This window comes from Taudactylus pleione, unplaced genomic scaffold (genome assembly GCF_031769625.1).
Source record: "Taudactylus pleione unplaced genomic scaffold, aTauple2 ptg000329l, whole genome shotgun sequence".
Classification (NCBI taxonomy): domain Eukaryota; kingdom Metazoa; phylum Chordata; class Amphibia; order Anura; family Myobatrachidae; genus Taudactylus; species Taudactylus pleione.
The window spans coordinates 12,529,565-12,543,956 of record NW_028284730.1 but is presented as its reverse complement, the minus strand read 5'-3'; positions in this window follow the sequence as shown (position 1 = coordinate 12,543,956).

The following is a 14,392-nucleotide window of genomic DNA, read 5'->3' as shown; positions in this document are numbered from 1 at the left end:
AATACTTCCAGTGTAGGTTGCACACGCTGACACTAATAAAGATGTAATACTTCCAGTGTAGGTTGTACACGCTGACAATAATAAAGATGTAATACTTCAAGTGTAGGTTGCACACGCTGACACTAATAAAGATGTAATACTACCAGTGTAGGATGCACACGCTGACACTAATAAAGATGTAATACTTCCAGTGTAGGATGCACACGCTGACACTAATAAAGATGTAATACTTCCAGTGTAGGATGCACACGCTGACACTAATAAAAATTTAATACTACCAGTGTAGGATGCACACGCTGACACTAATAAAGATGTAATACTTCCAGTGTAGGATGCACACGCTGACACTAATAAAGATGTAATACTACCAGTGTAGGTTGCACACGCTGACACTAATAAAGATGTAATACTACCAGTGTAGGTTGCACACGCTGACACTAATAAAGATGTAATACTTCCAGTGTAGGTTGCACACGCTGACACTAATAAAGATGTAATACATCCAGTGTAGGATGCACACGCTGACACTAATAAAGATGTAATACTACCAGTGTAGGTTGCACACGTTGACAATAATAAAGATGTAATACTTCCAGTGTAGGATGCACACGCTGACACTAATAAAGATGTAATACTTCCAGTGTAGGTTGTACACGCTGACAATAATAAAGATGTAATACTTCCAGTGTAGGTTGTACACGTTGACAATAATAAAGATGTAATACTACCAGTGTAGGTTGCACACGCTGACAATAATAAAGATGTAATACTTCCAGTGTAGGTTGCACACGCTGACAATAATAAAGATGTAATACTTCCAGTGTAGGTTGCACACGCTGCCACTAATAAAGATGTAATACTTCCAGTGTAGGATGCACACGCTGACAATAATAAAGATGTAATACTACCAGTGTAGGTTGCACACGTTGACAATAATAAAGATGTAATACTTCCAGTGTAGGATGCACACGCTGACACTAATAAAGATGTAATACTTCCAGTGTAGGTTGTACACGTTGACAATAATAAAGATGTAATACTACCAGTGTAGGTTGCACATGCTGACAATAATAAAGATGTAATACTTCCAGTGTAGGTTGCACACGCTGACACTAATAAAGATGTAATACTTCCAGTGTAGGTTGCACACGCTGACAATAATAAAGATGTAATACTTCCAGTGTAGGTTGTACACGCTGACAATAATAAAGATGTAATACTTCCAGTGTAGGTTGCACACGCTGACACTAATAAAGATGTAATACTACCAGTGTAGGTTGCACACGCTGACACTAATAAAGATGTAATACTACCAGTGTAGGTTGCACACGTTGACAATAATAAAGATGTAATACTTCCAGTGTAGGTTGCACACGCTGACACTAATAAAGATGTAATACTACCAGTGTAGGTTGCACACGCTGACACTAATAAAGATGTAATACTACCAGTGTAGGTTGCACACGCTGACACTAATAAAGATGTAATACTACCAGTGTAGGTTGCACACGCTGACAATAATAAAGATGTAATACTACCAGTGTAGGTTGCACACGCTGACAATAATAAAGATGTAATACTTCCAGTGTAGGATGCACACGCTGACACTAATAAAGATGTAATACTTCCAGTGTAGGTTGCACACGCTGACACTAATAAAGATGTAATACTACCAGTGTAGGTTGCACACGCTGACACTAATAAAGATGTAATACTTCCAGTGTAGGATGCACACGCTGACACTAATAAAGATGTAATACTACCAGTGTAGGTTGCACACGCTGACACTAATAAAGATGTAATACTACCAGTGTAGGTTGCACACGCTGACACTAATAAAGATGTAATACTTCCAGTGTAGGATGCACACGCTGACAATAATAAAGATGTAATACTACCAGTGTAGGTTGCACACGCTGACACTAATAAAGATGTAATACTACCAGTGTAGGTTGCACACGCTGACACTAATAAAGATGTAATACTTCCAGTGTAGGATGCACACGCTGACACTAATAAAGATGTAATACTTCCAGTGTAGGATGCACACGCTGACACTAATAAAGATGTAATACTACCAGTGTAGGTTGCACACGTTGACAATAATAAAGATGTAATACTTCCAGTGTAGGATGCACACGCTGACACTAATAAAGATGTAATACTTCCAGTGTAGGTTGTACACGCTGACAATAATAAAGATGTAATACTTCCAGTGTAGGTTGTACACGTTGACAATAATAAAGATGTAATACTACCAGTGTAGGTTGCACACGCTGACAATAATAAAGATGTAATACTTCCAGTGTAGGTTGCACACGCTGACAATAATAAAGATGTAATACTTCCAGTGTAGGTTGTACACGCTGACAATAATAAAGATGTAATACTTCCAGTGTAGGTTGCACACGTTGACAATAATAAAGATGTAATACTTCCAGTGTAGGTTGCACACGCTGACACTAATAAAGATGTTATACTTCCAGTGTAGGTTGCACACGTTGACAATAATAAAGATGTAATACTTCCAGTGTAGGTTGCACACGCTGACACTAATAAAGATGTAATACTACCAGTGTAGGATGCACACGCTGACACTAATAAAGATGTAATACTACCAGTGTAGGATGCACACGCTGACACTAATAAAGATGTAATACTTCCAGTGTAGGATGCACACGCTGACACTAATAAAGATGTAATACTTCCAGTGTAGGTTGTACACGCTGACAATAATAAAGATGTAATACTTCCAGTGTAGGATGCACACGCTGACACTAATAAAGATGTAATACTACCAGTGTAGGTTGCACACGCTGACAATAATAAAGATGTAATACTACCAGTGTAGGTTGCACACGCTGACAATAATAAAGATGTAATACTTCCAGTGTAGGTTGCACACGCTGACACTAATAAAGATGTAATACTACCAGTGTAGGTTGCACACGCTGACAATAACAAAGATGTAATACTTCCAGTGTAGGATGCACACGCTGACACTAATAAAGATGTAATACTTCCAGTGTAGGTTGCACACGTTGACAATAATAAAGATGTAATACTTCCAGTGTAGGTTGCACACGCTGACACTAATAAAGATGTAATACTTCCAGTGTAGGATGCACACGCTGACACTAATAAAAATTTAATACTACCAGTGTAGGATGCACACGCTGACACTAATAAAGATGTAATACTACCAGTGTAGGATGCACACGCTGACACTAATAAAGATGTAATACTTCCAGTGTAGGATGCACACGCTGACACTAATAAAGATGTAATACTACCAGTGTAGGTTGCACACGTTGACAATAATAAAGATGTAATACTTCCAGTGTAGGATGCACACGCTGACACTAATAAAGATGTAATACTTCCAGTGTAGGTTGTACACGCTGACAATAATAAAGATGTAATACTTCCAGTGTAGGTTGTACACGTTGACAATAATAAAGATGTAATACTACCAGTGTAGGTTGCACACGCTGACAATAATAAAGATGTAATACTTCCAGTGTAGGTTGCACACGCTGACAATAATAAAGATGTAATACTTCCAGTGTAGGTTGCACACGCTGACAATAATAAAGATGTAATACTTCCAGTGTAGGTTGCACACGTTGACAATAATAAAGATGTAATACTTCCAGTGTAGGTTGCACACGCTGACACTAATAAAGATGTAATACTTCCAGTGTAGGATGCACACGCTGACACTAATAAAGATGTAATACTTCCAGTGTAGGATGCACACGCTGACACTAATAAAAATTTAATACTACCAGTGTAGGATGCACACGCTGACACTAATAAAGATGTAATACTTCCAGTGTAGGTTGTACACGCTGACAATAATAAAGATGTAATACTTCCAGTGTAGGATGCACACGCTGACACTAATAAAGATGTAATACTACCAGTGTAGGTTGCACACGCTGACAATAATAAAGATGTAATACTTCCAGTGTAGGTTGCACACGCTGACAATAATAAAGATGTAATACTACCAGTGTAGGTTGCACACGCTGACAATAATAAAGATGTAATACTACCAGTGTAGGTTGCACACGCTGACAATAATAAAGATGTAATACTTCCAGTGTAGGTTGCACACGCTGACACTAATAAAGATGTAATACTACCAGTGTAGGTTGCACACGCTGACAATAACAAAGATGTAATACTTCCAGTGTAGGATGCACACGTTGACAATAATAAAGATGTAATACTTCCAGTGTAGGTTGCACACGCTGACACTAATAAAGATGTAATACTACCAGTGTAGGTTGCACACGCTGACACTAATAAAGATGTAATACTTCCAGTGTAGGTTGCACACGCTGACACTAATAAAGATGTAATACTTCCAGTGTAGGTTGCACACGCTGACACTAATAAAAATGTAATACTACCAGTGTAGGATGCACACGCTGACACTAATAAAGATGTAATACTACCAGTGTAGGATGCACACGCTGACACTAATAAAGATGTAATACTACCAGTGTAGGTTGCACACGCTGACACTAATAAAGATGTAATACTACCAGTGTAGGTTGCACACGCTGACACTAATAAAGATGTAATACTTCCAGTGTAGGTTGCACACGCTGACACTAATAAAGATGTAATACTTCCAGTGTAGGATGCACACGCTGACACTAATAAAGATGTAATACTACCAGTGTAGGTTGCACACGTTGACAATAATAAAGATGTAATACTTCCAGTGTAGGATGCACACGCTGACACTAATAAAGATGTAATACTTCCAGTGTAGGTTGTACACGCTGACAATAATAAAGATGTAATACTTCCAGTGTAGGTTGTACACGTTGACAATAATAAAGATGTAATACTACCAGTGTAGGTTGCACACGCTGACAATAATAAAGATGTAATACTTCCAGTGTAGGTTGCACACGCTGACAATAATAAAGATGTAATACTTCCAGTGTAGGTTGTACACGCTGACAATAATAAAGATGTAATACTTCCAGTGTAGGTTGTACACGTTGACAATAATAAAGATGTAATACTTCCAGTGTAGGTTGCACACGCTGACACTAATAAAGATGTAATACTACCAGTGTAGGATGCACACGCTGACACTAATAAAGATGTAATACTTCCAGTGTAGGATGCACACGCTGACACTAATAAAGATGTAATACTTCCAGTGTAGGATGCACACGCTGACACTAATAAAGATGTAATACTTCCAGTGTAGGATGCACACGCTGACACTAATAAAGATGTAATACTACCAGTGTAGGTTGCACACGTTGACAATAATAAAGATGTAATACTTCCAGTGTAGGATGCACACGCTGACACTAATAAAGATGTAATACTTCCAGTGTAGGTTGTACACGCTGACAATAATAAAGATGTAATACTTCCAGTGTAGGTTGTACACGTTGACAATAATAAAGATGTAATACTACCAGTGTAGGTTGCACACGCTGACAATAATAAAGATGTAATACTTCCAGTGTAGGTTGCACACGCTGACACTAATAAAGATGTAATACTTCCAGTGTAGGTTGTACACGCTGACAATAATAAAGATGTAATACTTCCAGTGTAGGTTGCACACGTTGACAATAATAAAGATGTAATACTACCAGTGTAGGTTGCACACGCTGACACTAATAAAGATGTAATACTTCCAGTGTAGGTTGCACACGTTGACAATAATAAAGATGTAATACTTCCAGTGTAGGTTGCACACGCTGACACTAATAAAGATGTAATACTTCCAGTGTAGGTTGCACACGCTGACACTAATAAAGATGTAATACTTCCAGTGTAGGTTGCACACGCTGACACTAATAAAGATGTAATACTTCCAGTGTAGGTTGTACACGCTGACAATAATAAAGATGTAATACTTCCAGTGTAGGTTGTACACGTTGACAATAATAAAGATGTAATACTACCAGTGTAGGTTGCACACGCTGACAATAATAAAGATGTAATACTTCCAGTGTAGGTTGCACACGCTGACAATAATAAAGATGTAATACTTCCAGTGTAGGATGCACACGCTGACACTAATAAAGATGTAATACTACCAGTGTAGGTTGCACACGCTGACAATAATAAAGATGTAATACTTCCAGTGTAGGATGCACACGCTGACACTAATAAAGATGTAATACTTCCAGTGTAGGTTGCACACGCTGACACTAATAAAGATGTAATACTTCCAGTGTAGGTTGTACACGCTGACAATAATAAAGATGTAATACTTCAAGTGTAGGTTGCACACGCTGACACTAATAAAGATGTAATACTACCAGTGTAGGATGCACACGCTGACACTAATAAAGATGTAATACTTCCAGTGTAGGATGCACACGCTGACACTAATAAAGATGTAATACTTCCAGTGTAGGATGCACACGCTGACACTAATAAAAATTTAATACTACCAGTGTAGGATGCACACGCTGACACTAATAAAGATGTAATACTTCCAGTGTAGGATGCACACGCTGACACTAATAAAGATGTAATACTACCAGTGTAGGTTGCACACGCTGACACTAATAAAGATGTAATACTACCAGTGTAGGTTGCACACGCTGACACTAATAAAGATGTAATACTTCCAGTGTAGGTTGCACACGCTGACACTAATAAAGATGTAATACATCCAGTGTAGGATGCACACGCTGACACTAATAAAGATGTAATACTACCAGTGTAGGTTGCACACGTTGACAATAATAAAGATGTAATACTTCCAGTGTAGGATGCACACGCTGACACTAATAAAGATGTAATACTTCCAGTGTAGGTTGTACACGCTGACAATAATAAAGATGTAATACTTCCAGTGTAGGTTGCACACGCTGACACTAATAAAGATGTAATACTTCCAGTGTAGGATGCACACGCTGACAATAATAAAGATGTAATACTACCAGTGTAGGTTGCACACGTTGACAATAATAAAGATGTAATACTTCCAGTGTAGGATGCACACGCTGACACTAATAAAGATGTAATACTTCCAGTGTAGGTTGTACACGTTGACAATAATAAAGATGTAATACTACCAGTGTAGGTTGCACACGCTGACAATAATAAAGATGTAATACTTCCAGTGTAGGTTGCACACGCTGACACTAATAAAGATGTAATACTTCCAGTGTAGGTTGCACACGCTGACAATAATAAAGATGTAATACTTCCAGTGTAGGTTGTACACGCTGACAATAATAAAGATGTAATACTTCCAGTGTAGGTTGCACACGCTGACACTAATAAAGATGTAATACTACCAGTGTAGGTTGCACACGCTGACACTAATAAAGATGTAATACTACCAGTGTAGGTTGCACACGTTGACAATAATAAAGATGTAATACTTCCAGTGTAGGTTGCACACGCTGACACTAATAAAGATGTAATACTACCAGTGTAGGTTGCACACGCTGACACTAATAAAGATGTAATACTACCAGTGTAGGTTGCACACGCTGACACTAATAAAGATGTAATACTACCAGTGTAGGTTGCACACGCTGACAATAATAAAGATGTAATACTACCAGTGTAGGTTGCACACGCTGACAATAATAAAGATGTAATACTTCCAGTGTAGGATGCACACGCTGACACTAATAAAGATGTAATACTTCCAGTGTAGGTTGCACACGCTGACACTAATAAAGATGTAATACTACCAGTGTAGGTTGCACACGCTGACACTAATAAAGATGTAATACTTCCAGTGTAGGATGCACACGCTGACACTAATAAAGATGTAATACTACCAGTGTAGGTTGCACACGCTGACACTAATAAAGATGTAATACTACCAGTGTAGGTTGCACACGCTGACACTAATAAAGATGTAATACTTCCAGTGTAGGATGCACACGCTGACAATAATAAAGATGTAATACTACCAGTGTAGGTTGCACACGCTGACACTAATAAAGATGTAATACTACCAGTGTAGGTTGCACACGCTGACACTAATAAAGATGTAATACTTCCAGTGTAGGATGCACACGCTGACACTAATAAAGATGTAATACTTCCAGTGTAGGATGCACACGCTGACACTAATAAAGATGTAATACTACCAGTGTAGGTTGCACACGTTGACAATAATAAAGATGTAATACTTCCAGTGTAGGATGCACACGCTGACACTAATAAAGATGTAATACTTCCAGTGTAGGTTGTACACGCTGACAATAATAAAGATGTAATACTTCCAGTGTAGGTTGTACACGTTGACAATAATAAAGATGTAATACTACCAGTGTAGGTTGCACACGCTGACAATAATAAAGATGTAATACTTCCAGTGTAGGTTGCACACGCTGACAATAATAAAGATGTAATACTTCCAGTGTAGGTTGTACACGCTGACAATAATAAAGATGTAATACTTCCAGTGTAGGTTGCACACGTTGACAATAATAAAGATGTAATACTTCCAGTGTAGGTTGCACACGCTGACACTAATAAAGATGTAATACTTCCAGTGTAGGTTGCACACGTTGACAATAATAAAGATGTAATACTTCCAGTGTAGGTTGCACACGCTGACACTAATAAAGATGTAATACTACCAGTGTAGGATGCACACGCTGACACTAATAAAGATGTAATACTACCAGTGTAGGATGCACACGCTGACACTAATAAAGATGTAATACTTCCAGTGTAGGATGCACACGCTGACACTAATAAAGATGTAATACTTCCAGTGTAGGTTGTACACGCTGACAATAATAAAGATGTAATACTTCCAGTGTAGGATGCACACGCTGACACTAATAAAGATGTAATACTACCAGTGTAGGTTGCACACGCTGACAATAATAAAGATGTAATACTACCAGTGTAGGTTGCACACGCTGACAATAATAAAGATGTAATACTTCCAGTGTAGGTTGCACACGCTGACACTAATAAAGATGTAATACTACCAGTGTAGGTTGCACACGCTGACAATAACAAAGATGTAATACTTCCAGTGTAGGATGCACACGCTGACACTAATAAAGATGTAATACTTCCAGTGTAGGATGCACACGCTGACACTAATAAAGATGTAATACTACCAGTGTAGGTTGCACACGCTGACACTAATAAAGATGTAATACTACCAGTGTAGGTTGCACACGCTGACACTAATAAAGATGTAATACTTCCAGTGTAGGTTGCACACGCTGACACTAATAAAGATGTAATACTTCCAGTGTAGGATGCACACGCTGACAATAATAAAGATGTAATACTTCCAGTGTAGGTTGTACACGTTGACAATAATAAAGATGTAATACTTCCAGTGTAGGTTGCACACGCTGACACTAATAAAGATGTAATACTACCAGTGTAGGATGCACACGCTGACAATAATAAAGATGTAATACTTCCAGTGTAGGATGCACACGCTGACACTAATAAAGATGTAATACTACCAGTGTAGGTTGCACACGCTGACAATAATAAAGATGTAATACTTCCAGTGTAGGTTGCACACGCTGACAATAATAAAGATGTAATACTTCCAGTGTAGGTTGTACACGCTGACAATAATAAAGATGTAATACTTCCAGTGTAGGTTGCACACGTTGACAATAATAAAGATGTAATACTTCCAGTGTAGGTTGCACACGCTGACACTAATAAAGATGTAATACTACCAGTGTAGGATGCACACGCTGACAATAATAAAGATGTAATACTTCCAGTGTAGGATGCACACGCTGACACTAATAAAGATGTAATACTTCCAGTGTAGGATGCACACGCTGACACTAATAAAAATTTAATACTACCAGTGTAGGATGCACACGCTGACACTAATAAAGATGTAATACTACCAGTGTAGGATGCACACGCTGACACTAATAAAGATGTAATACTTCCAGTGTAGGATGCACACGCTGACACTAATAAAGATGTAATACTACCAGTGTAGGTTGCACACGCTGACAATAATAAAGATGTAATACTACCAGTGTAGGTTGCACACGCTAACACTAATAAAGATGTAATACTACCAGTGTAGGTTGCACACGCTGACACTAATAAAGATGTAATACTACCAGTGTAGGTTGCACACGCTGACACTAATAAAGATGTAATACTTCCAGTGTAGGTTGCACACGCTGACACTAATAAAGATGTAATACTTCCAGTGTAGGATGCACACGCTGACACTAATAAAGATGTAATACTACCAGTGTAGGTTGCACACGTTGACAATAATAAAGATGTAATACTTCCAGTGTAGGATGCACACGCTGACACTAATAAAGATGTAATACTTCCAGTGTAGGTTGTACACGCTGACAATAATAAAGATGTAATACTTCCAGTGTAGGTTGTACACGTTGACAATAATAAAGATGTAATACTACCAGTGTAGGTTGCACACGCTGACACTAATAAAGATGTAATACTTCCAGTGTAGGTTGCACACGCTGACACTAATAAAGATGTAATACTTCCAGTGTAGGATGCACACGCTGACACTAATAAAGATGTAATACTACCAGTGTAGGTTGCACACGTTGACAATAATAAAGATGTAATACTTCCAGTGTAGGTTGCACACGCTGACACTAATAAAGATGTAATACTTCCAGTGTAGGTTGCACACGCTGACAATAATAAAGATGTAATACTTCCAGTGTAGGTTGTACACGCTGACACTAATAAAGATGTAATACTTCCAGTGTAGGTTGCACACGCTGACACTAATAAAGATGTAATACTTCCAGTGTAGGATGCACACGCTGACACTAATAAAGATGTAATACTACCAGTGTAGGTTGCACACGTTGACAATAATAAAGATGTAATACTTCCAGTGTAGGTTGCACACGCTGACACTAATAAAGATGTAATACTTCCAGTGTAGGTTGTACACGCTGACAATAATAAAGATGTAATACTTCCAGTGTAGGTTGCACACGCTGACAATAATAAAGATGTAATACTTCCAGTGTAGGTTGTACACGCTGACACTAATAAAGATGTAATACTACCAGTGTAGGTTGCACACGCTGACACTAATAAAGATGTAATACTACCAGTGTAGGTTGCACACGCTGACAATAATAAAGATGTAATACTACCAGTGTAGGTTGCACACGCTGACAATAATAAAGATGTAATACTTCCAGTGTAGGATGCACACGCTGACACTAATAAAGATGTAATACTTCCAGTGTAGGTTGCACACGCTGACACTAATAAAAATGTAATACTACCAGTGTAGGATGCACACGCTGACACTAATAAAGATGTAATACTACCAGTGTAGGTTGCACACGCTGACACTAATAAAGATGTAATACTACCAGTGTAGGTTGCACACGCTGACACTAATAAAGATGTAATACTTCCAGTGTAGGATGCACACGCTGACACTAATAAAGATGTAATACTTCCAGTGTAGGATGCACACGCTGACACTAATAAAGATGTAATACTACCAGTGTAGGTTGCACACGTTGACAATAATAAAGATGTAATACTTCCAGTGTAGGATGCACACGCTGACACTAATAAAGATGTAATACTTCCAGTGTAGGTTGTACACGCTGACAATAATAAAGATGTAATACTTCCAGTGTAGGTTGTACACGTTGACAATAATAAAGATGTAATACTACCAGTGTAGGTTGCACACGCTGACAATAATAAAGATGTAATACTTCCAGTGTAGGTTGCACACGCTGACAATAATAAAGATGTAATACTTCCAGTGTAGGTTGTACACGCTGACAATAATAAAGATGTAATACTTCCAGTGTAGGTTGTACACGTTGACAATAATAAAGATGTAATACTTCCAGTGTAGGTTGCACACGCTGACACTAATAAAGATGTAATACTACCAGTGTAGGATGCACACGCTGACACTAATAAAGATGTAATACTTCCAGTGTAGGATGCACACGCTGACACTAATAAAGATGTAATACTTCCAGTGTAGGATGCACACGCTGACACTAATAAAGATGTAATACTTCCAGTGTAGCATGCACACGCTGACACTAATAAAGATGTAATACTACCAGTGTAGGTTGCACACGTTGACAATAATAAAGATGTAATACTTCCAGTGTAGGATGCACACGCTGACACTAATAAAGATGTAATACTTCCAGTGTAGGTTGTACAAGCTGACAATAATAAAGATGTAATACTTCCAGTGTAGGTTGTACACGTTGACAATAATAAAGATGTAATACTACCAGTGTAGGTTGCACACGCTGACAATAATAAAGATGTAATACTTCCAGTGTAGGTTGCACACGCTGACACTAATAAAGATGTAATACTTCCAGTGTAGGTTGTACACGCTGACAATAATAAAGATGTAATACTTCCAGTGTAGGTTGCACACGTTGACAATAATAAAGATGTAATACTACCAGTGTAGGTTGCACACGCTGACACTAATAAAGATGTAATACTTCCAGTGTAGGTTGCACACGTTGACAATAATAAAGATGTAATACTTCCAGTGTAGGTTGCACACGCTGACACTAATAAAGATGTAATACTTCCAGTGTAGGTTGCACACGCTGACACTAATAAAGATGTAATACTTCCAGTGTAGGTTGCACACGCTGACACTAATAAAGATGTAATACTTCCAGTGTAGGTTGTACACGCTGACAATAATAAAGATGTAATACTTCCAGTGTAGGTTGTACACGTTGACAATAATAAAGATGTAATACTACCAGTGTAGGTTGCACACGCTGACAATAATAAAGATGTAATACTTCCAGTGTAGGTTGCACACGCTGACAATAATAAAGATGTAATACTTCCAGTGTAGGATGCACACGCTGACACTAATAAAGATGTAATACTACCAGTGTAGGTTGCACACGCTGACAATAATAAAGATGTAATACTTCCAGTGTAGGATGCACACGCTGACACTAATAAAGATGTAATACTTCCAGTGTAGGTTGCACACGCTGACACTAATAAAGATGTAATACTTCCAGTGTAGGTTGTACACGCTGACAATAATAAAGATGTAATACTTCAAGTGTAGGTTGCACACGCTGACACTAATAAAGATGTAATACTACCAGTGTAGGATGCACACGCTGACACTAATAAAGATGTAATACTTCCAGTGTAGGATGCACACGCTGACACTAATAAAGATGTAATACTTCCAGTGTAGGATGCACACGCTGACACTAATAAAAATTTAATACTACCAGTGTAGGATGCACACGCTGACACTAATAAAGATGTAATACTTCCAGTGTAGGATGCACACGCTGACACTAATAAAGATGTAATACTACCAGTGTAGGTTGCACACGCTGACACTAATAAAGATGTAATACTACCAGTGTAGGTTGCACACGCTGACACTAATAAAGATGTAATACTTCCAGTGTAGGTTGCACACGCTGACAATAATAAAGATGTAATACTACCAGTGTAGGTTGCACACGTTGACAATAATAAAGATGTAATACTTCCAGTGTAGGATGCACACGCTGACACTAATAAAGATGTAATACTTCCAGTGTAGGTTGTACACGTTGACAATAATAAAGATGTAATACTTCCAGTGTAGGATGCACACGCTGACAATAATAAAGATGTAATACTTCCAGTGTAGGTTGCACACGCTGACACTAATAAAGATGTAATACTTCCAGTGTAGGTTGCACACGCTGACAATAATAAAGATGTAATACTTCCAGTGTAGGTTGTACACGCTGACAATAATAAAGATGTAATACTTCCAGTGTAGGTTGCACACGCTGACACTAATAAAGATGTAATACTACCAGTGTAGGTTGCACACGCTGACACTAATAAAGATGTAATACTACCAGTGTAGGTTGCACACGTTGACAATAATAAAGATGTAATACTTCCAGTGTAGGTTGCACACGCTGACACTAATAAAGATGTAATACTACCAGTGTAGGTTGCACACGCTGACACTAATAAAGATGTAATACTACCAGTGTAGGTTGCACACGCTGACACTAATAAAGATGTAATACTACCAGTGTAGGTTGCACACGCTGACAATAATAAAGATGTAATACTACCAGTGTAGGTTGCACACGCTGACAATAATAAAGATGTAATACTTCCAGTGTAGGATGCACACGCTGACACTAATAAAGATGTAATACTTCCAGTGTAGGTTGCACACGCTGACACTAATAAAGATGTAATACTACCAGTGTAGGTTGCACACGCTGACACTAATAAAGATGTAATACTTCCAGTGTAGGATGCACACGCTGACACTAATAAAGATGTAATACTACCAGTGTAGGTTGCACACGCTGACACTAATAAAGATGTAATACTACCAGTGTAGGTTGCACACGCTGACACTAAT